General features: G+C 41.0%; 1 protein-coding gene across 5 annotated transcripts in view; it reads right to left on the reverse strand.

Moving 5' to 3' along the window:
- Positions 1-22,252, reverse strand: part of ADNP (activity dependent neuroprotector homeobox) — a 46,502-nt gene that overhangs the window by 21,522 nt on the left and 2,728 nt on the right. For 2 of the 5 annotated variants that reach the window (XM_053394255.1, XM_053394254.1), the window contains exon 2: positions 21,968-22,078. The exons of the other annotated variants lie outside the window; for them this stretch is intronic. The gene's annotated coding sequence lies outside the window, so the exon portion shown is untranslated. The remainder of the gene's footprint in view (positions 1-21,967; positions 22,079-22,252) is intronic. 5 annotated transcript variants of the gene reach the window in all.

Genomic DNA, 22,252 nt, shown 5'->3' on the forward strand with positions numbered 1-22,252 from the left:
AATGGATTGTAGCAAGGATGTCTCCATAGATCTAAATGAGATGGTTCATTAAAAGTAGCCTCCTTCTTTACAGACCACCTCAGGTACTAAAAATGGCAGTGGTGGTTCTGGCACCCTCAAGATGGTGGTAGTCCTAACGAGAGCATTCTCTGTGGCAGCCTCAAAACTGGAGGACTCCTTCCCCCAGAGGAGTGTCTGGCAATGCTGAAGATGCTCCTCTTTACCCTGGCTTTTGACACCTGAGATGTTTATTTTCAGGACTAACCCTACTTTTTTGCAATTGTTTAATTGCATGTTTTAAAACCACTTTAAACTATATTTTTCATTGTTGTAACCCATCCCGGGACCTTATTATAATTAATAATAATTTTAAAAAAACAACAGAAGGAAAATCTTTTTTTTAAAAAAAATTGCACTTAAAAAATCAGATCAATTCAACAAAATAGAAGCCTCAGGTAGGTAGGCTGCATTGTCTGAAATAGTTCTGAGAATCTGAAGCATCTTGGGTAATGGCTTGGTTCAGCTACTTGTCAGTCATGGAATATTCCTGGTCAGAAAAGCTTTAAAACACAATCATCACACAACACCGAGGGAAAATGGAGCTGTTTTTAAGACGGGTAGTTATAACAGCTACAAGGCCACATACTAAGTGATTTCTCAAGAAACCACCTAAAGTTTCAATTCAATTCCTATTTAAAATGTTGTTCTGGCACTATCCAGGTCCAATTAGTTCCCACTGGGAGGAATCCAATCTGTAATCTTGCATTCACAGAAAGGCTTTTGATCCAGCAGAGGTGATCCAGCTAACAGGAGAGCACAGGAGATTTCTGCTGATTTCCCCCATTCCCCTGCTGCTCTCCATACCACCTCCCAACATGTTCTGGATGGTTCCCCCCAACTCTGTGGTGCTGATTTGCAGGGGCGGTGGGCACTGCGGAGTCACAGGCAAGGGAAACTTGGCAGAAGGCGCCCTGACATATTCCATTAATAGATGCCTCCACTGAACCAAAAGCCCTTCCATGTGTACAAGGGCACCAACTGGATTCCACATATTGTCTTTAAGAGAGGTCAGGGAGACAATTATTTTGAAAACGTTGAAGCAACGAGTGGAAATTAGTACCTTCATAGAATCACAGAATTGTAGAGTTGGGAGGTACCTCCAAGGGTCATCTAGTCCACCCCCCCGGGCAATGCAGGAATCTCTAACAAACAGACCTCCATCTAATTTGAAACCATACCAGTCTCTGCTTAGCTTTGCAAATGTGCTAGCGGTTTTTATTGTTTCAAATCTACGTCTGTATAGCCGGGAACAAGTGGGCCTGTAAACACAAAAATATACAAGGGTTTGCAGATCTCCACTTATATTTATTCCTGTATAGAGCTCTTTCATTTACAAAAGGGGAAACCGAAACTGAGCAACTTGCTCAAAGTCACAAGACAGTAGATTTTCCCTTTGCTCTGCCAGCTGCAATGTATTGTAGTCAGTTTGTGGGTCCTGTTTTTAAGAACTGGTTTTAACCTTCAAAGCCCTTAAAGCAGGGGTGAGGAATCTGTGGGCCTCTAGATGTTATGGAACTCCAGCTCCCATCAACCCCAGCCAATGTATTCAACAGCCAGGAATAATGGCAGTGGTAATCTAACATCTGGGGAGCCAAAGGTTCCCCATCCCTGCTGTAATGCCTAACAGCCAGGCTGCTTGAAATATCATCCTTTCCCCAAATATACCTACCCAATCCTTAAGATCTTAGTCAGACATGCTGCTCTGAGGGCCTCTCCCAAATGAAGTGAGGTGGCTGGCAAGTAGGGCCTTCTTTGGTGGTGGCACCAAAGTTATGAACAGCCTCTCACAAGAGGTTTACTGGTGCCAAATGCATGGTCTCTGTCACCAATTTTGTTTCTCAATTTTGTAATTCAGGTTACAATCAATCAATCAATTCCATATGGCAGGTGGGGACCTGATCACTACTTAAAGTGCATACACTGGTATAGAAGTTTTACAATGATAATACATAAAGAATCAAAAACTCCCAGCTTTCATGCATTCTCACCAAACCAGATGAAACTATGAACATGTGGGAATTAAATGCTGTTTTTGCTGTTTTCACTATGTGTTTTTGTCTTTGAATGTTTTATATTGTTTGTAATTTGATTCTGTACATAACTTTGAGGATGAAATCCTAAATACACTTGGGAGTAAGTCTTGCTTGTTTCTTGTCTTTATATCCCACTTTTTTCTCCAAGGAGTTCAATGTGGCATTGCATGGTTCTCCCCCTCCTCATTTAATCCACACAACAACCTTGTAAAGTAGGCCAGGGTGAGAAGCAGTAACTAGATCACATAATGAGCTTCATAGCTAAGTGGGGATTTGAAACTCTCCCAGGTCCTAAGTCTGACACTCTTATCACACAACAACTGGCTCTTGCTAATAGCAAACATGCATAGGATTGCATTGCACATATGTAATTAGAAGTCATTTACTTTTGCCTGTTGGTAGGCATTCTGCTTACATTAGTAATACTCACAATAGTAGTGCAATTAGATAAATGGTATTGCCTGCAAAAAAAGAACCAATTTCAACAAATACAAAGTTGTTAATATTTTCATAGTGACGCTTTGATAAAATAATCTATCATATGCTAAACTGTTTACATAGTAATGATTTCTGACCTTATGTAGACATTAACAACTATTGCCTACTTAGGTAAGAGCTGGACTAAAGCCAGCCACAGCCAAAACTGTTCAATGGTCAGTTGGACTGGGTGAGCTTGTAAATCTTAAATGAAAGTGTAGCTTCATTATATCACTTACGAACCAGCCTAAATATACAAGTTGCATGGCAGTGCTTAGCAAAGTTGTTAAGGCCCTATATGGATTACTTTTTCTTTTTATAAGCGTTTCATATTATACCTGAAACATTACAAACTGTTAAAGGAGCAATCTTTAAGTGCTTGATTAAGGTATTTCAGAAATTGCCACAGCAAGCCGCATATAAAAGAACGGGAAACCAAATTCATTCAACTTCATTTCAGGAGCACATATTTTTAACAAAAAACTCCTTTGCATAAGCAAAATAAAGGTAAAGGTAAAGGGACCCCTGACCATTAGGTCCAGTCGTGGCCGACTCTGGGGTTGCGGCGCTCATCTCGCTTTATTGGCCAAGGGAGCCGGCGTACAGCTTCTGGGTCATGTGGCCAACATACCTAAGCCACTTCTGGTGAACCAGAGCAGCGCACAAAAACGCCGTTTACCTTCCCGTCAGAGCGGTACCTATTTATCTACTTGCACTTTGATGTGCTTTCAAACTGCTAGGTTGGCAGGAGCCAGGGACTGAGGAACGGGATCTCACCCCATCACAGGGATTCGAACCGCCGACCTTCTGATCGGCAAGTCCTAGGCTCTGTGGCTTAACCCACAGAGCCACCCACGTCCCATAAGCAAAACAGATTTCTCCTAATTCTCAATCCCATCACTTGCGTAGAGTAAAACAAATTATTACTTATTCTGAAAACTATTGTGTCTTCTCCATTCCCCCAGAGTATCAAGCAGACATAAAAAGAGGTGAGAAAAGGAAGGAAGGTGGAACAAAACTCAATAAACATTACATGAAATGTAATCAGGCTCTTTTCAAAGCTATCACTATCTTTTCTGTTTCTTCATATTCATCACCATATTTACAATGGACTTCTAAAAATCCCTGGATTGAACCAGACCTCTACTGTTTGCGTCAGTTTATTTCTTGATTTGGTGTATTTCCACACCCACATCTTTCGCCTGCTGCAGAAGCAAGAGGTACCAGGGGCTGTGTTGTACAAAAGGCTTTGCCACCATGCTGCAAGAGTGGTATGCTTGGCAGAATCCCAAACTACATTTCTCGGCCAAATACCTGGAGATGTTCTGTACTCTGCAACATCTGAAAGTACCATCCCAAAATCAAGCCCTAAGCGTGCTGTGTGTTTTGTAGTCCAGTCAAATGCAGAAGCAATGTTATCGTCACTTACATTTCTGCCTTTGAATCCTGGGTCCAACATATTTGCAGCAGCGTGAATTATATGGAAACAAAATTATGTAGTTCTGTACTTTCTCTCATTTTCAATCCTTCAATGCATAGAGAAGAAGACAGAAGCAAATCCACCAACTATGTCAACAAGAGAAAGTTCGCAAGCAAAGAAGAAACTAAATCTTTCTTCCTTCTCTTCTGACAATAGCAGTGCCTTCCAAGAGGCAGAAATGCATCTTTGCTTTTCAGGACCAATTTGTCCTCACTGTATAGATAGAAACTGCAATAATCTGATACTGTACATCATCTTACACAAGACTTCCTGTTACAGTTTTAGAAAACATTTTGGTGCAGTAAGTATTTGAAAACTTAGTCTTAATTTTTTTGTCCAGTTTAAAAGAAATTATTTCATAATCATTTTCCCCATTTTTCAATCTTTTTGGGGTGTGGAGAATGTGACAGGTTTCTTCCACCTGAAGGAAGAGCTGCGTGGCAGGAGAAATCCCTTGCAAATTGTCTGATCTGTCTCCAAATTTGACTTGGGGTAGGATTGGGTATTTCTTGAGAGGACTGCTGTCCAAGACAGCCAGAATCTGTGTAGACAATCTGGTGAGTCTGAAAAATCTGCATGTGAAAGCCCATCCCTTGAGAAGACTCTGAAACAACTTTACTGGAACATTGTTTTAAGCTGCCATTTATTATGTAAACAAGCTTCAAAAGCAGTATAAAAAACCCCCTAAATAAATAAATTTCATTACTGGACCTCAGAGACTGAAGTACATAGGTGACTCAAGCAACATACCCAAGCTGCAATGTGCACATAGGGGTTTTAAAAGGACCAATTTGCATTCAAAACAAATGCACCCTGAGGTTAGGGAATTTCACTTCTTCAGTGCAAGACTTCCTCAGGATAATTTCACCTTCAAAACTACAGCAGAAACTATAAGATCAGAACAGCCTGACTAGGGACTTTTCAACTATTATAGTCATGACTGAGACAACTGGAAAACTATCTGTTATCAGATGGCTACAAATCAACTCAACTGTCAAATTATGCAGTGTGAAAAATTATCTCTTGTGTATCCTAAATCTTCTATCCGTTTCAATGAGTGACGCCACGCTTCAGTATTACAAAACAGGGGGACTTTGTCTCTACTTTCTTGATCCCACTTCCCCTTTGAATTTCTCTGCACCATAAAATTGGCAGGAATTTTTCATCCCAACATTTAGACCAAGCTAATGGAGGTAAGATAGTGGCATTGTCCTCCCACGTTCATTATGATACAGGAAACCACAAACAGTTGTTAAGAGAAAAGCAAGAACGAACTGACACAACAAAACACGCACTAGAAAGTATGCAGCTTTAATCTAATACTATTAATTGGACTGAATTTCTTAGGGGGAAACCGTCTGCGGCTCCTGCCGACAGACAACTACTAGACTGTGGGTGTCAGAACATGAAACACTGAATTGCAGACTGTGCTGGCTGGTTAAGAACAGTTTATCACAGCAAGTGCTTTCCTTCCACTACTTCCTGTGTTTATCTGGAAACAAATGTTGTAATAACCTCCCATGGAAAAGCAACATAAAAAGCAGTTCAGTTCTTAACTAGGTTAAATCAGTTTATACATAATAGTTGGTATCATCAAAAGGCGGACCCAGAAACACCTGAACAGCATAACTGCATAAACAAGGCCAGAATGCTCTAAATCCTAAATATAGCCATATCATCTCATTACAGATTGATACCTAAAATTGTTCTAGTAAAGCAGAACCTGTCACTGTGCTGCACTTCACCACACCTTAAAAGAAGCAGACAAACCTCATCTATCGTGGCTACCCCTCTGGAAATCAACTTATTAAACAGTAAACCAGACACATAGCTTGCATTTTATAATATAAACTTTTCCAGTTTATTCCAATTTAATAAATATGTGTTTCAGTCAAGATTACAGCTACAAACTAAAAGACAAACACCAGCACGGAAAATGAGGTTCACTCTTCAAGAATAACCACGTTTTCTCAAATGGGACATAATAACTGGAACTGCAAGACCACATTGGATGAATCTCAAATTCTGAACCTAATTGAGCCAATTCGCAGTGATTCAGACCTGGTCTGAAGCGAGTTATTCTGAACCAATCTGGAGCTCAAAATGCTCTCTGAGAAAGCCAAACAGCCTGGTCTCAAAGGCTGCAAAAAAGGCAAACACTACCACATAAGGAAATTGCCAGGGAGGTGAGGAGAGGACCTACAGTTTACTCAATGGCTACTCTAGCTTCCAATCAAAGGCTAGAATTTCACCCAACCCTTTCTAATCAGAGTGCTCACAGGCATGGGTAGCAAAATGTCAAAAGCAGCTGCTTTTGCTCAGTTTTCTGACTATTAATTAGCAAGAGTTTGGTGGCATATGTTCAGCCTGTCCTTTGTTTATCCTTCAGTACCCTACCCAACTTTCTTATTATATATGACAGTGTATTTCCCATCCTTATTCATTTATTCAGCTTGTCTTACCTGAACTACTATAATCTCAACTGGGGCAACTGGTACCTGTTGTTGGCATCTGTCTGTCTCAAGACACAATGGAGTGTGCTTCTGGGGTGAAGTCAAACCAATGAAGAATCACACAGCCTGCCAGGATTGTTTCTCGGGGTTTACTCCTGAAGCCTTTCTCACAAATGAGTATAACCAACAGGGCAGTGGAGGTTTTTCTTCTCCTAGACGGGCTACCTTCCCAGGTTGACAAGCCCCATCTGCCCCTCACTTCCTTCTATAGCACATGCTGAAACTGCCTTCTTGACCATTTGGCCCGCTATTGGTCTTGTCTGCTCAATTCATCAGAACCTGTCTTTGCATGCAGGGCACATCCCTGACTCACTGAGGGTTTGAGACCCATCACCTACCCGCAACTGGCTTAGCCAGCCAGCTGAAACCATTTCCTGGGATGTGGCCATTGTCAAATTATGCAGTTGGAACAAGAATGATCTCTTGCCTACCTTGAATCTCCTATCAGTTTCAGGATAGACAAGAGATAATTATTTTTCATACTGACACCTTTAGTAGATGTTTAGTGATCTAGTACCAGATAGTTTTCCAGTTCCCCAATTCAGATTGTAATAGTTTAGGTAAGCCTAGTCAGAGGAGCACTGCATTTGGGAGGATGTGTCTGTTCCCAGTTGTTGTTGTTTAGTCGTTTAGTCGTATCCGACTCTTCGTGACCCCTTGGACCAGAGCATGCCAGGCACCTCTGTCCTCCACTGCCTCCCGCAGTTTGGTCAAATTCATGCTGGTAACCTCAAAAACACTATCCAACCATCTCGTCCTCTGTCGCCCCCTTCTCCTTGTGCCCTCCATCTTTCCCAACATCAGGGTCTTCTCCAGGGAGTCTTCTCTTCTCATGAGGTGGCCAAAGTACTGGAGCCTCAGCTTCACAATCTGTCCTTCCAGTGAGCACTCAGGGCTGATTTCCTTCAGAATGGAGAGGTTTGATCTTCTTGCAGTCCATGGGACTCTCAAGAGTCTCCTCCAGCACCATAATTCAAAAGCATCAATTCTTCGGCGATCAGCCTTCTTTATGGTCCAGCTCTCACTTCCATACATCACTACTGGGAAAACCATAGCTTTAACTATACGAACCTTTGTTGGCAAGGTGATGTCCCTACTTCTCAAGATGCTGTCTAGGCCTGTCATTGCCCTTCTCCCAAGAAGCAGGCGTCTTTTAATTTCGTGACTGCTGTCAACCAGGCTGTACCGTCCCCTCGAGACTGGTTCTTCCCCCTTAGTGGTGGGCTAATGCCCTCCCATTGCTGTGCTCCTCTTTCCAGGAGGGAAGAGGGTAGATAGGAGTCCTGGGAGAGGCTAAGTACAGGCCTTCTCCAACCTCTGTTCCCTGGTTTCAGCACCCACTCCAATGTCATCCTCCACTCCTGAGCCCAGCACCACCACGGGACACTAATAATAATCTTGGGGGTGCAGGAAGAGGAAGCAGCCTCAAGTCCTACTTGCATTTTATTTCCTTTAGTCATACCATTTTAAGCAGTCCACCAGGATTCAATTCACACTTACTTACAGGAGCACTGCAGTTGCTTTCCCACAATTCCAGGAACATGTACAAGAACAAATGCAAAGATAGAGCTAATGTTAGAGTTCATTCACATGTTACTGTTGCCCAGGACAACAAACTCATGGCAAGGAACTACATTAGCTGCTCATGTATATACACATTCCTGTAACAGCAAGGGATTACATTTCAGGAAATAAACTCTCGCAGGTAAATGTTTGTTTACAAGCCCCAATTATCAAGAAATATTGGGACTCAATAGGACCAAAACCATAAGATACCAGTGCTGCTGCAGATCAGTGGGCAACAGCTGATAAAAAGGGAGGTTAAGAGACCCCTTCTCCAAGCCTCTTCTTGAGTTACCACACACTTCATCCCTATTTAATTACTGTGTGGCTTGGGTGCTACAAAATACAGCGGTACCTCTGGTTACAGAGGCTTCAGGTTACAGACTCCACTAACCCAGAAATAGTACCTCGGGTTAAGAACTTTGCTTCAGGATGAGAACAGATATCGTGCAGCGGCGGCAGCAGCGGGAGGCCCCATTAGCTAAAGTGGTGCTTCAGGTTAAGAACAGTTTCAGGTTAAGAACGGACCTCCAGAACGAATTAAGTTCTTAACCCGAGGTACCACTGTGGTTTCCAAAGTCTACAAAAGCAAAACAGTATCTCGCCAGAAGTCATTACAGATAAATATTCTATGCCCTGCTCTAGCATATGCAGCAGGAGTTATTTGAGAAAAAGGCCATTTATTTGCCTATTGCCTAAAAGAATACTTTTGCCACATTGCTTCCTTCTAACTTCGTTGTTTGTTGTAAAGTTTGTTGCAAATTCCATCTTGAAAACATCCCCTATAAATTGGTGCCAATAGTATTCTGGAAAAATGATTGTTTACAAGGAATATAATATCTGTGTGAATGAAGATGCAAAAATGAATTCTTTATTTTAAAAGAAAGCAAAGGTATTTATATTCGTTCATAAATATGGAACTCAAACTAGGAAACATTTCAATTAAGCTTTCGAACAGGTGCAATTACATCTCTGTTTAAAATGCATTAACTTGGCAACTTCTTTAAGAGCAACTTCATTCAGAGACACTCAACCATCTGGGCTTCAAACACTGCTTATTTATAAAGGTGACTCAAGTATTACTATGCTGCTAAATAGGTTTTCAAATCTGCTTAATTAACTTCAGCCAGTCATATCACTTTCAACATACATTGTCGATTTCAGGGTAGTAACAACATATGTGAAACCAGCCTAGATTTCAAACCAATGTTTCTTGAAAACTAAGGAACCTTAAGGGTTGTTAAACAATACTGACTGAGACTATGTCACCATGACAGGAGTTATAATGCAACATGGCCTATTAATATTGCATATTATTTCCTTCACAATTTGGTTGTTAATCTCATTGCTTCCCTGATTAACCTTCAGCAGCTTCAAGCAGTATTATCGTTATCTATTTGTTGCCTAATTGTATTGCCAGGATTGGGGTGGGTCTTTTTTTTGTTGTTGTTCCAACGTTTTGTACACTGGGGTCAGAGATGGTTGCATTTTTCATTTACTTACAACTCTCTAGGTTGCTTTGTATTTGGAAAAATAAATATTTTTTATTTAATTAAAAAACCAACGGTGATAACTAGAGGAACGTAGCTTGTAGTTATAATCTTTTATACAGTGCCTGAGTTCATATAACATCAGTGGCACCCCTCCTTTACCGCTGGTTTTGTGCAAGCACCTTTGGAAACAGAAATTCTCTTCTTTGCACCACATTACTTAGCTCCCAGCAAGTTATCTCTGCCAGCTTTTCATATGGCCAATGAAAGCCCATGTCCCAAAAAAGGGGTCGGCAAGGTTTACCTCACCGGGGCCGGTTCACTCCAGCGGAGATCCCTTTGTGGGCCGGATTGCATGCACGTGTGAGCCTGCAATTTCCAACGTCTGCGTTTGCACACATGCGATTTCCGATGCCGCAGAAGCAAGTCCCCGCACCGCACCGGTTTAGTGCAGTGCGTGGGGATTTGCCAAGCGGGCGACTCAGTTTGGGGGCGGCTCGGGGGCCGATTAAACGACCCCTGTGGGCCACTTGTGGACCATGGGCCTTAGGTTGCCTACCTGTGTCCCAAAGTAACCATTCATCTGCACACCACTTGGGTGCAGTACCAATTCTTGGAACATTTAAAAGTCTCTTTTCATTATTCAGGGCACATAATACGGACATTTTATGTACAAAATTAATGGTGCTTTGGTTTCAGACTTATTGAGGACATTTTGTGCAAAAGCTTCCAAAAAATCATTGTCCTTATCGAACCTCCCACTTCAGCGAGTATTACGCCTATTATGTGAGGTCACAGCACAGGCATAGGCGAAAGTTCATATCCTCCTAAACAAAACCAAGTGTTAAATAAAATTAAAGTGAGGTAAGCCTTAGAGTTATGGTTGTGACAATTAGTTCTAAAAGCATACTACAGTAGAAAGTGGCACTATTAAAAGAAGTAACTACTTGGAACAAAAACATAGCACACTAGCCAATCCACATCTGCCAATGCAGCAAAATACTTCGTTGAAAATTAAGCCAAGGAGTTCATCTATAAGCATACTGAACACTTAAGCATGCAATAAATTGGAATGTTATCAGTCTTATGCCACAGTCTGTTCATTACTAGCCTACATTTTAAGCAAAATCCAAAGTAGTACTTATAGCAGGGTAGCATCTCAACCTATAATTTTTTAAAAAAAATTGAGATTTTCATCAAAACACTGACTTGTATACAGGTTGAAGTAGCTTCGGGATGAATATTTTCAGGCTGCGCTCCGCGGCGATCCGGAAGTAATGGAGTGCATTACTTCCAGGTTTCGCCGCTTGCGCATGTGCAGATGCTCAAAATTACGTCACGCGCAGAAGCGGCGAAACACGACCCGCGAACGCGCATCTTACATTCACTTCAGGATGTGAACGGGGCTCCGGAATGGCTCCCGTTTGCATCCAGAGGTACCACTATACTTTTTCTATACATTAGCATGCCTTTAGTTCTACTTTTCTCCATTGCTGCTCACAGCACTTAAACCTATGCATGCTTAAGTTAATAGCTAACTAATTCCCAATGCTTTGAGAGAAAGCACCAACAGGAAGAATTTGTTGATGGCTATAATCCTATTCAGGCATTTGGGAATAATGGCTGTGGGCTTAAAGTGGGGAGAGGGACACAAAACCTGCCCCTAATATCCTTGCACACACTGGTTCCACTTCAGAGCTTTCTATATTCAGCACTGAAGTCTGAAGGGGATTCTAAGTGCATTTGGGCAAGCATGCTTAGAATCCTCCCTGGAATCAGAAAGCCTTTACTTGATAGACTGTCACTTCAGATCTTCATGCTGAACATGCAAAGGACGGAAGTGGAACCAGCACATGCAGGGATGTTCTAGCCAGGCTTGTGTGCATGCCCTCCTCTTTCATCCCAAGTTCACAAATAGGGCTTCCGAATGCACTATCCCATCCCAGTAAATCTTCTATAACTCTCTATGTGATGCAGTTGACAGTCCCAGGCAATGAAGGGATAGACCTGCAATATTTCTAAAAGTTAGTCAACTTTGTACATAATGACATACTTGGTCATTAAAATCAAACTAAAGATGTATCTGGAGCACAACAAGGACACATTTCATAGAAACCATCATCTAAGTACAGTCATATTTTAAAATAAGCAGGCTTTTGTCTGTAAGTAGTAAGCAGGCTGTGGTAAACTAGTGCAGTTTTTCTTGTCCTTTCAATGTAAGTTGAAGAATGTCTGATTTCCATAGAGCTTTTAAAAGTACAGAAATCTTACAACTGTTGGAGTACGGTCATCCTAAAGTAAGTTCTAGTGCTGAGGTGACAACCAAGTGATTCCCCCTTTCTTTTGGGGACAAGAAGACATTTCCAATTAAAAGGGCTTAGGACTGAAGTTGGAACTGTTAGCATATCTACATGCAGTAGCACATTTATGTAGCAGGAACATTATCAACTTAAAGAAAACCACAATCCAAAATTTGTACAACAAAATCTGTACACCTTATGAGTAGATAATGTCTACAGAACTTGCTAATGGCTAAACAACTCTACTGACTTGCGGCATGCTTAATTCAACAAGTACTCCTCATGACTTTTTTTCCTACAAAAGAATGCAGAAATGATCGCTGCTATGCATCTGCTTCTACTGCAACTTGCATCAGTTACTTATTCTAATATCAGTTCTGGAGACTTAGGCTTAGTTACAGTAGGGCATGGGATCACTTATTTTGTTCCAATACCATCATGAAAATATGAGTTTGAAACAGGGATTTGAATTAAGTAAGGGAAACAAGGCATTCTGGGAAAGGTTTCCAGGCATAACAGGCAACAGAAGTTTCAGGAAGCAGAATAGCTTCAGATAATGGTAACACACTAGACAAGCAAATACGGTATAACTTACATGGACTAGCTCCATGAACCATTCAAGGTAATAGAGGTTTATGTGACTCACTGAACTGGGATCATTAACTTTCCTTCTGAAATAACAAAGTTTCTATAGAGTATATCAAGCCTGTTGATCAGCATTCGAAATTTGCCAGGCACATTTTGCACCTAGCTATTGGCCATGTGTGACCAAGTGAAGATACCCAGGCAACATCTGGAGGTGCATGCCTGGAGATCCTTGGATCTTGCCTATTTTCAGACACTAACCACACACACATCCTGTAGAATTCTATCTGTGATATTTTATCTGCATAATCAAAACGAATTTCAGGAACCAAAAAGCTGTATTGAAAAATACAATGTTCAAACCGTCCGGCCCCAAAATGGCAACTAGGCATTCCATTTTGGTGACTGTAATCCTGGTTTAAGGAGTCATTTGGTGCCTTGCTTATTTACCCGAGTTTTTAACACTGCTGTTGATGTAAGCACCGAACAAACCAAGACTGTTCATGAGATTAGATTTAGGTCATCTGCTTACAAGGCTCCTCCACTCAAGTCAATCTGTTTTGTTCACAAGGCACTATAGCATATATGATTACGGCATGGTAGCTTTAATACCATAGGTGAAATTTAAACGCATGGGTCAGGATCCAGAAAAAAATTCTTAAGCCCAGGCATCCAAATTGTACTATCTACAATTGTACTAGTGCCCCAACAACTCATTTTTTTCTCTTTGAACGGATTACTCCTTTGTCTCATCACAACCCACTTCTGAAAATCCACTCAGTTGCAAAAGCGGTTTATTACACTGCAGGGGACAGGGGCTGCTGCTGGATATAAACATCCAAAACCACTTTGGGTTTCTGGAACAATTCATGGTTCTTTGGATATTAAAAGGTAAAGGTAAAGGTACCCCTGCCCGTACGGGCCAGTCTTGACACGACTCTAGGGTTGTGCGCTCATCTCACTCTATAGGCCGGGAGACAGCGCTGTCCGAAGACACTTCCGGGTCACGTGGCCAGCGTGACAAGCTGCATCTGGCGAGCCAGCGCAGCACACGGAACGCCGTTTACCTTCCCGCTAGTAAGCGGTCCCTATTTATCTACTTGCACCCGGGGGTGCTTTCGAACTGCTAGGTTGGCAGGCGCTGGGACCGAGCGACAGGAGCGCACCCCGCCGCGGGGATTCGAACCGCCGACCTTTGGATCGGCAAGTCCTAGGCGCTGAGGCTTTTACCCACAGCGCCACCCGCATCCCTCTTTGGATATTAGTCACAGACAAAAATAAATTCAGTCTATGAAACAATAATTTTAAAATGTTCAACAGCATATATTGTACATTTTTAAAGCCACTCTGAAAATGTAGCATAACCCCATATAACCTTCACCTTCAGCTACTCCAACCCAAATCACAGTAAGCTGTTCTAGTGTTGGAAATTAGCCAGGTGCCAGGAGCATTTTGCAACTGGCAGAAGCCTAATTGCAACCACATGGAGATCTCTGGATGCCAGGTTGGCAACTGACATCTCCATCTGCAGGTAAGCAGAAAAGATTATTCACTGCATTTATATACCACCTTTTTCCTCTCAGTAGTACACAATTCACCCTGCTCCTCAATTAATCCCTAAAACGACCTTGTGAGGTAGCTTAAGAGGCTGTGACTAGCCCAAGGTCACCCAGTGAGCTTCACGACTCAGTGGGAATTTGAACACTGATCTCCCAAGTTCTAGTCCAACACTCTAACCACTACACCACACTGGCTTCCTAAAGCACTTTTGCTATGGGGCAGCTATATAAATTAAGTAGGTAAACAAATATGCGGAAAGCAAAATGCCACTTAGAGAAGGATCTGAAATATTTTCCTTGAAGCTTGAATTTCTTTTATTCTGGATTGTTTTAGTTGATGCTTTAATGTGTTGTAAACCGCTCTGAGATCTTTTCTTTAATATATATAGCAGCATAGAAATGAAAATAGTAGAATAGTAGTAGTAGTAATAAAAATATTACTTTTAAAAAGAATGGTGCCTAGACATTCGTTTGTGGCAACTGTAACATAGGTTTAAGGTGCAATTTGGTGATTAGGTTATTTATCTGAGTTGCTTACACTGGTTCTACATACAAGAAATATATTGATGTAGGAGTGTGACACTCATTGTACTATGGAACAGTAACATTTTAGGAGACACTGGTGCACCCCCTTAAAGGACCATCTGGATCAGAAATTCATTCTAATAGCCAATACTTTACTTTGAAGCTGTCCGGATAAAAGCCGCCACCATCCTGCCACAAGTTTAAATTACTTTTTAAACTCAGCAATTTCACTCAGCAACACTGCATGCTTCATGAAAAGGCATTTGATTACCATAAAAACATCACTTCAAAACGGAGGATGCACTTGCTACAGTCCTACTGTGTGCGGGGTGGGGGGGGCAATCCTCTCCCTCTGTCTGCTCATGTATTTTCTGAAAAATATGAATATTAACCATTCACAGTGAAATTAGTTAGAATTACTTATAACTGTGTAAAAGTGAAGTTAGTTTCAGCTATAAAACTTAACTTTGCTTTTATTTTGAAAGACAAAGCAAAATAAGCTTCACTTCTATTTATAGAGGACTCAACCACTAGTTAGAAAGTTTTCTAAGAAATTATGGAATAGAAGCACTATTCCTTCAAAAGTTTTTATTGACAAGCACGTTTGCAAGAGAGATGAGGCTTGTAAAGGAAGCGCCATTTAGGCCAAAAGACTGCAATTTTCAAATTGTCGTTTATGTTGGAGGGTTTAGTCTTTTTGTGCCTTTGACATTACTGGTTACTTCATGTCCCAGGGTTACTGCTCTGCTAGGAAGCCTTTTAAACAGAAACATGTGAACTGTTATTTGGCATACGCTTTTAAAGAGGAATTACACTAACTCCGAGGATTCCAGTTGCAAGTTTATTTAAACACTTCTCTTGGAATTTCTGTGACTACCCAACGCTCATGAAACCTTCCAGCTAAATACAGAGGAGGATGGAAGGATGAAAGCTTACACTCAAGCATGGGCTGGGCTCAGGATTCTTGGAACGCAGAAAACCCTATTGGCTTAGGCACTAAAGTATGTTCAGCACCAAGGTTATTTTACTTGTGATCCACAGGTTAGACAATTGCTGATACATCACCTGATTGCCATGTTAAAAGGAAGGACTTTGATGAGGGCTTCAAGGCAGACATAACCTACAAAGACCACCTTCCTTTTTTGGTCTAGTCTTCCCATCTGCTCTGCAGCCTAGCAAACAGAATCCTTTTGACTCACATACATTTCTCACTCATGGCGAGTTCTGGAATTTTCCACTGGCAGCTGACACGCCATCTAGCGGGCATGCATCCTAACTTCTTAACAGAAAAGGAATTAACTGTTTCCTTATGAAGCACTAAGCTGCAGAGCAATCTGTATTACGTATTACTTTTCACGAAGCTATCACACTGATTGCTGTGGAAATTAAAGCCTTGTATTTCCCATCATGTAAAGAGGAAAACATGCAAAGTCTCTTCAAAATGTAGGCAGCTTTGTTATCAGGTCACAAGACACATTTTTCATCCCTATGAACAGTCCTTTACCTTTGCCAATTATGTACTTGCATAGACAAATACATGGGTGCAAGCCAAGGGAAAACACTGCCACAAGCACTTTCTGTCAACTCTACCTGTGACTGTTTGTGTCACAGGCGTTGTACTGAAGGACACACAACAGATATGAAGATAACTATTGATGCAAATTAAATACTAAGGTAAATGCGTATCTCAAACAGTTGTGACATAAGCGGTGGGGGGACGGGACATCCACACAGACTTTCTGCTATCTGCCTACAGCAGGAATGGGTAACATGTGTTGGTCCAGATATTTTGGACTACAACTCCCACCATCCCTGACTGCTGGCTGGGACTGATGGGAGCTGAAGTCCAATAATAACTGGAGGGCCTTAGGTTTCTGTGAGATTTTGCATTAAGAAAACAAGGCAAGCTACTGGTCTCATCATCATCATCATCATCATTAGAGAGGGTGTGTGCCACACTGCTTAGGAATACATGTACAGAACTGCAATAAGGTGAAGAACTTGTGTACTGCAGTGCACCCTAGTCTAACATGTCATTAATCTCTTGTTGTCTACAACTAAAGCCCAGGCTGCTTACTACAATCTCAGCCATGAATTTTCTGGGCAGCTGAAGGCACACTACAGTGGTACCTCAGGTTACAGAGGCTTCAGGTTACAGACTCCGCTAACCCAGAAATAGTACCTCGGGTTAAGAACTTTGCTTCAGGATGAGAATAGAAATCGTGCAGCGGCGGCGGCAGCGGGAGGCCCCATTAGCTAAAGTGGTAACTCAGGTTAAGAACAGTTTCAGGTTAAGAACGGACCTCCGGAATGAATTAAGTTCTTAACCCGAGGTACCACTATACTTACAACTTCAGTCCAATACAGTGGTACCTCAGGATACACACACCTCTGGTTGCGTATCCTTTTGGCTACGCACGTGGCACACCTGGAAGTATTTTTCCGGGTTTCGCTGTGCGTGCATGCGCAGAAGCACTCTGTGCGCTGTGTGCATGCGCAGAAGTGCTTTACCGCACCATGTGCATAACAGGCACCTCCAGTTGTGAATTCCTCAGGATCCTACGGGAGCTCCAGAACAGATCCCGTGCGCAACTGGTGGTACCACTGTACTAGTCTGTTAATTCAGGGTTGCTGTGACTGATTATTTAACAAACATAGCTTTGGGCACTCATGACATGCTAAATAAATGCTTGCTTTAAATTACTGGTTTTTAATTGTTGGCTGCTCTGAAAGTCCATTTAGGGTTCAAGAGCAGGGTGGAAATCCCTGTAAAAGAAGTAAAATACTCAAGAGAACAATTTAGCCATAGGTAAGTACTTTGTACAGGATAGTTAGGCATGAGCTTAAGGCTGCAATTCTATACACTTAGTGGGGCTTAGCTTCCAGGTAACTGTATATAGGATGGAATTGGCAAAAGATCCCTGCATTGCAGAGGGTTGGACTAGATGACCCTTGGGGGTCCCTTCCAACTCTACAATTCTATGAAATGCATGCTGAACTCCCAATCCAAACATGTACAACTTCAAACTGCTTACCTTTGGCTGGTTTGTGCCCTACATAGTTTTATGTTGAACGTTCAGACTTTCATAATTAGCTGTCTGGGTGCTTTACTAAATAGTAATAAAGACAAAATGCAAAAAGTAGCTTGCCATTTTTTTTAAATAGGCAGGAATCACCTAACTAGCCCCATCAGCAGAAGCCATGTACAAGAACATCAGCTTGCGCAACAGGGCTTCCTGCTCATATGCCCACCAAAATTGGCTCAAGGGAGGACCCTCAGAATAGCAGGCAGAGAAAGAAGGGAGAGTATTCCAATTAACAAGCTGAAATGCTTGGACACATAGAGCAACTGGAAGAGTGCAACACTGAATTCTACCCATTGTTGTAAACATTTTACTATACTACTCAATACGCTTTCCCAACAAATTTTTGCCCAATGTTGAAATTAAAGGTGGTTTTCATTCATTTCCATGAAGGAAATGTTTTAGTATCTTACTGACCAAACTAAAGAGCTATCTATTTCCAGTATTCTATTCCTGATAGTGGTAAGACATACATCTCTGTAAACGTACAAGAAGGCTTGAAAACAATGTCCATCCTCTATTTGCCCCTGATATTTGCTATCATTTAGCTATAAATGGCTAATAACTACTGGGACACCTGTCTTACACAAAGTACTTATTTTGGCTGTAATCACTGCTTAAAGCCACTTTATCCTAACACAGTATTTCTAACAAGAAAGGAACCGGAAACAATTCAGAACACATCAATGTTTCTATGTATATCAATAGGGCATACGGTACCTAGTATAGTACTGTAATGATTTATGGCAGCAGAAGAGAGGGTGTAAGAAAAAGTAGAAGAAAAATAAAACAAAGCATTATGGAGCCACTATTTCATATGAAAAATTAAGAGTAGAAATGCCAGAAGGAAAACCCTAAATGTTAGACCATCAATTGCACAGTGGTACCTCAGGTTACATACGCTTCAGGTTACAGACTCTGCTAACCCAGAAATAGTACCTCGGGTTAAGAACTTTGCTTCAGGATGAAAACAGAAATCGTGCTCCGGCGGCATGGCAGCAGCAGGAGGCCCCATTAGCTAAAGTGGTGCTTCAGGTTAAGAACAGTTTCAGGTTAAGAACGGACCTCCAGAACAAATTAAGTACTTAACCTGAGGTACCACTGTATGTTATTTCCCTACTGCTAAGTTGTGGGTACTAAGGACAAATGCAAAACCTAGAAACTATAAGGTACCTAATAAGGGTGTCTAATGCTGCAGTGAACTTAAGAAAAGTAGGCATACTTTTCACAGCATAGTAATGACCAACGTAACTTGGGAGCTACAAGATGGCTGACTTCAGAAATCTAACCAGGGGGAAATCACAATGAAAGAGTTATGGTACGCATTCCTCTGTGTATCCCTGGCCTTTACGCTATCAAGTGCCTTGGCTAGGTCTGATGCAAAATTCCCGGTCCAAACTATGGTTTACTGAAGCAGGAATAACTGATGACCTCAAGCACTTCCTTTCTCTCCCCACCCCTTGGCTATAGAAGACACTTCCTGGTTTGTTAAACCAATTTTCCCATGATGTCTGAACTGATCATGAGTTGCAAATTTTCTCTTAGGGAGTGCTTCAGCCAGTTGCATGGGGTAACTTATTTAACAAACAAGGAACTCCTGCAACTGGGTATGTGACGAGAGGAGTACTGTAGAGAGAAAGGATTCAAACTCTCCAGCAAAAAAGCTTGGATGATTAGGTCAGACAGGAACATTGCACATGAACCCCTGAACAAGCAAGCAATAATACAGTATATTCCCCTCTTGGACCAAGTTGTGGCTGTTTCTTAAAATGCACCCATAAGCAAGCATTAATGCAAACAGGATAATGGAATGGATAGTTGGATCCAACAAAAGTTGTGTGTTTTTATGCCCTGTGGTGACAACAACAAAGAAAAATATAGACTAAGAATCAAACAGGATAGGAACAGATGAAGACAGGCACATGGACAGTAAACAGGTTATTGAAAAAGACAAAGAAAACAGAACAAGCTAAAGTGTAAGACATTCACTCACACATAGCTGATTAGTTTCAATACTCTCTGCCTTTCTCCCTTTTAAAATACATTGCAAATCTTCAGGGCTTCAAGCACACTGGCTTGGACACATGACTGAGCAAATCCCAGTAAATTCAAGAAGACTAACAAGTAACTGTGTACAGTACATGATCACACTTTCATACTGCTTAATACTTGTTTAATTATTTTGAAATCACAATACAATTCCATTTTGCAGCTTGTTCTGTTTAATAAATATTGATAGGTTATATTCAGATATGGAAGCTAAAATCAAAGTATATAAACACCAAATATCATTTGATAACTACACCGATCTGACCATATAAAGTTATTTACTGACAGTGGCTTACTTCAGGGAAGCATAAGGTTGCATTCAGTAGTGGCCTACTATCAGAATAACTTTAAGACAAAACACACAATTTTCACCAAACCCCATACTAATTGCAGCCCTCTACATCATATCCTATTTTGCACCAGGGTCCTTCAACCCTCATGATAAACTTTTGAATGGGATAGATGTATTCACTTGCTGGAGTGTACTGGAAAAAATCAGGTGCTCTGTCATATACACAGTTCAAGTAAAATGTTTATTGTACTTCTATTTTTGGCCTTTCAAGTGAATTGTAGCACAATCCTATTCATGTTTACTTAGATGCAAGTCTTACTGAGTCCCCCAGGTAAGTGTAACTGCAGCCTGACAGCAGATCTTCAAACCTGATACTGATTTTTTTCTGCTTTGGTCTTAATGTCCATTTACAATCCATCGAATAAGAATAAGAATAAAACAATGCTGCATTTTACAAGTCAGATCTGCTTGACTATGCATCCCACTACAATGGGTAATAACTCTTAATGTCTCAGGCAGAGGTATTTCCCTGCTCCGATGCAGAAGATTCTTCAACTGGAGAAACAAGGAATTGCATCCACAGCCTTGTGCAAGAAAAAGATGTACACTGCTCTAAACTTTGCCACCAGCAGCCTGCATCATAAAACAAGGCTGTACCCAGGATTTTTACCAAACTGACATACAAACACTGCAAGTTTCAATCCAAATCTTTTTAACTATTCCAGTTAAAAGTACTGTATCTTAAATATCTCAAAGCCACTGCCCAGAGCACTGAGATGTGCATATTTCATTCACAACTATCTGAAATGTTCAAGTATTGCTTTGCACTAACTGTAGGCAAAGTAGGGCTCTGCCTGCCCATCTCAAATTACAATTAAGAGTTGAGAACAGAAATGTGTGCTCCCCATCTCATTCCAGGTGACTGATGTTGCAGGGAGCCAACGAAGTACTTGTTTAAGAAAGTGTTTCACATACAAACTATGCCCAATCCTTCTCCAACGATTACAGAACTTTCTGCATCAAATGAGAGCACTACAAGAAAATTCATCTTTGTTTTTTTCATCTCCTACACTTTGGGAAGTTCAAAATATTTGGGTTTTACCTGGGGATGGGGCTTTCTGCAGCAACGGTCAATAACTCTTTCTGAATTCCTGTGCATTTTTTTTCCTTGATGACACCACTCTAATTTGTTTAAAATTACAAAACCTGCAAAAAAATGTGTGCTTCATGACACATTTTCTACTTTCTGCCATTATTAACCGACAACACTTGACTTTAAAATAAGCTGTAGCTGAGTAGTTTTCTGCATGTAGAATAGGTTTCAAGACACCACATGCTGAAACTCAAGTAAAATGGTTTTAGCATTTCGTTTATTAGACATCACAGTAGCATCATGCAATACAGAACTAGGCTATGTAGTATTATCTCTCCTGGGATTTCCAACATTTGTAATTTTAAACATGTATGAAAGTGTTTGGGGGGGGGGGAATAGAGTCTAAATTGAATCATATCAACTCAGAGTGGGTTTCATGACCTATCAGAACGATTCCTTATCGGTTACTAAACCACTGGAGTAGAACAGTTGTCCAAAATATTCCAGCAAGCAAATATGTCAAATTTACAGTTGGCATACTTATCACAGTTGAAACTTTCTAAATCTTAAAAAAATCCAGCAGAAAAGGAATGAAAATGTTTCTCAACATTAAGGGGGGAAAGCACATGTAAGAAAATATTAAGTAGGATGAATTCCTGCAGAATCATGCAAGTGTGGTATGTATCCATACAAGTGTGGATATTGTATGAATTAAGTTCAATACAGTATTTCTTTTAACTGCAGAGTACATTAACTGTGATAAAATGCACATCTTTCCTGACAGGTGTTTATACTCTTGACACTGAAAACACTGTCAACTCTTTAAACAACCATAGTTCAAGGAAGCAACCTCAACCAGACATACTTGGAAGCTATGGTTCTTTCATTTTTCTAGGATGCTCTGGCTTCATTGCACATTGCAATAAATGTGTTGATCGGTTGCTATCCAACTGCTTCCAGTTCCCATCAAAACACTCTAGAACAAACACAAAATGTTAGTAGACTTATTTTGGTCTTGCTTTTTAAGCAGCTATCTTTTAAATAAGCTTTTAAAGCTTCTGCCTAGTTCTCAGTTCATTTTAGCATCTATCACCAGAGCACACAGAACCACTTTTGTCCCGGTGAAGGAAGTGGTGTTTGAGATCCTGGG

Source organism: Podarcis raffonei, chromosome 6 (genome assembly GCF_027172205.1).
Source record: "Podarcis raffonei isolate rPodRaf1 chromosome 6, rPodRaf1.pri, whole genome shotgun sequence".
NCBI lineage: Eukaryota > Metazoa > Chordata > Lepidosauria > Squamata > Lacertidae > Podarcis > Podarcis raffonei.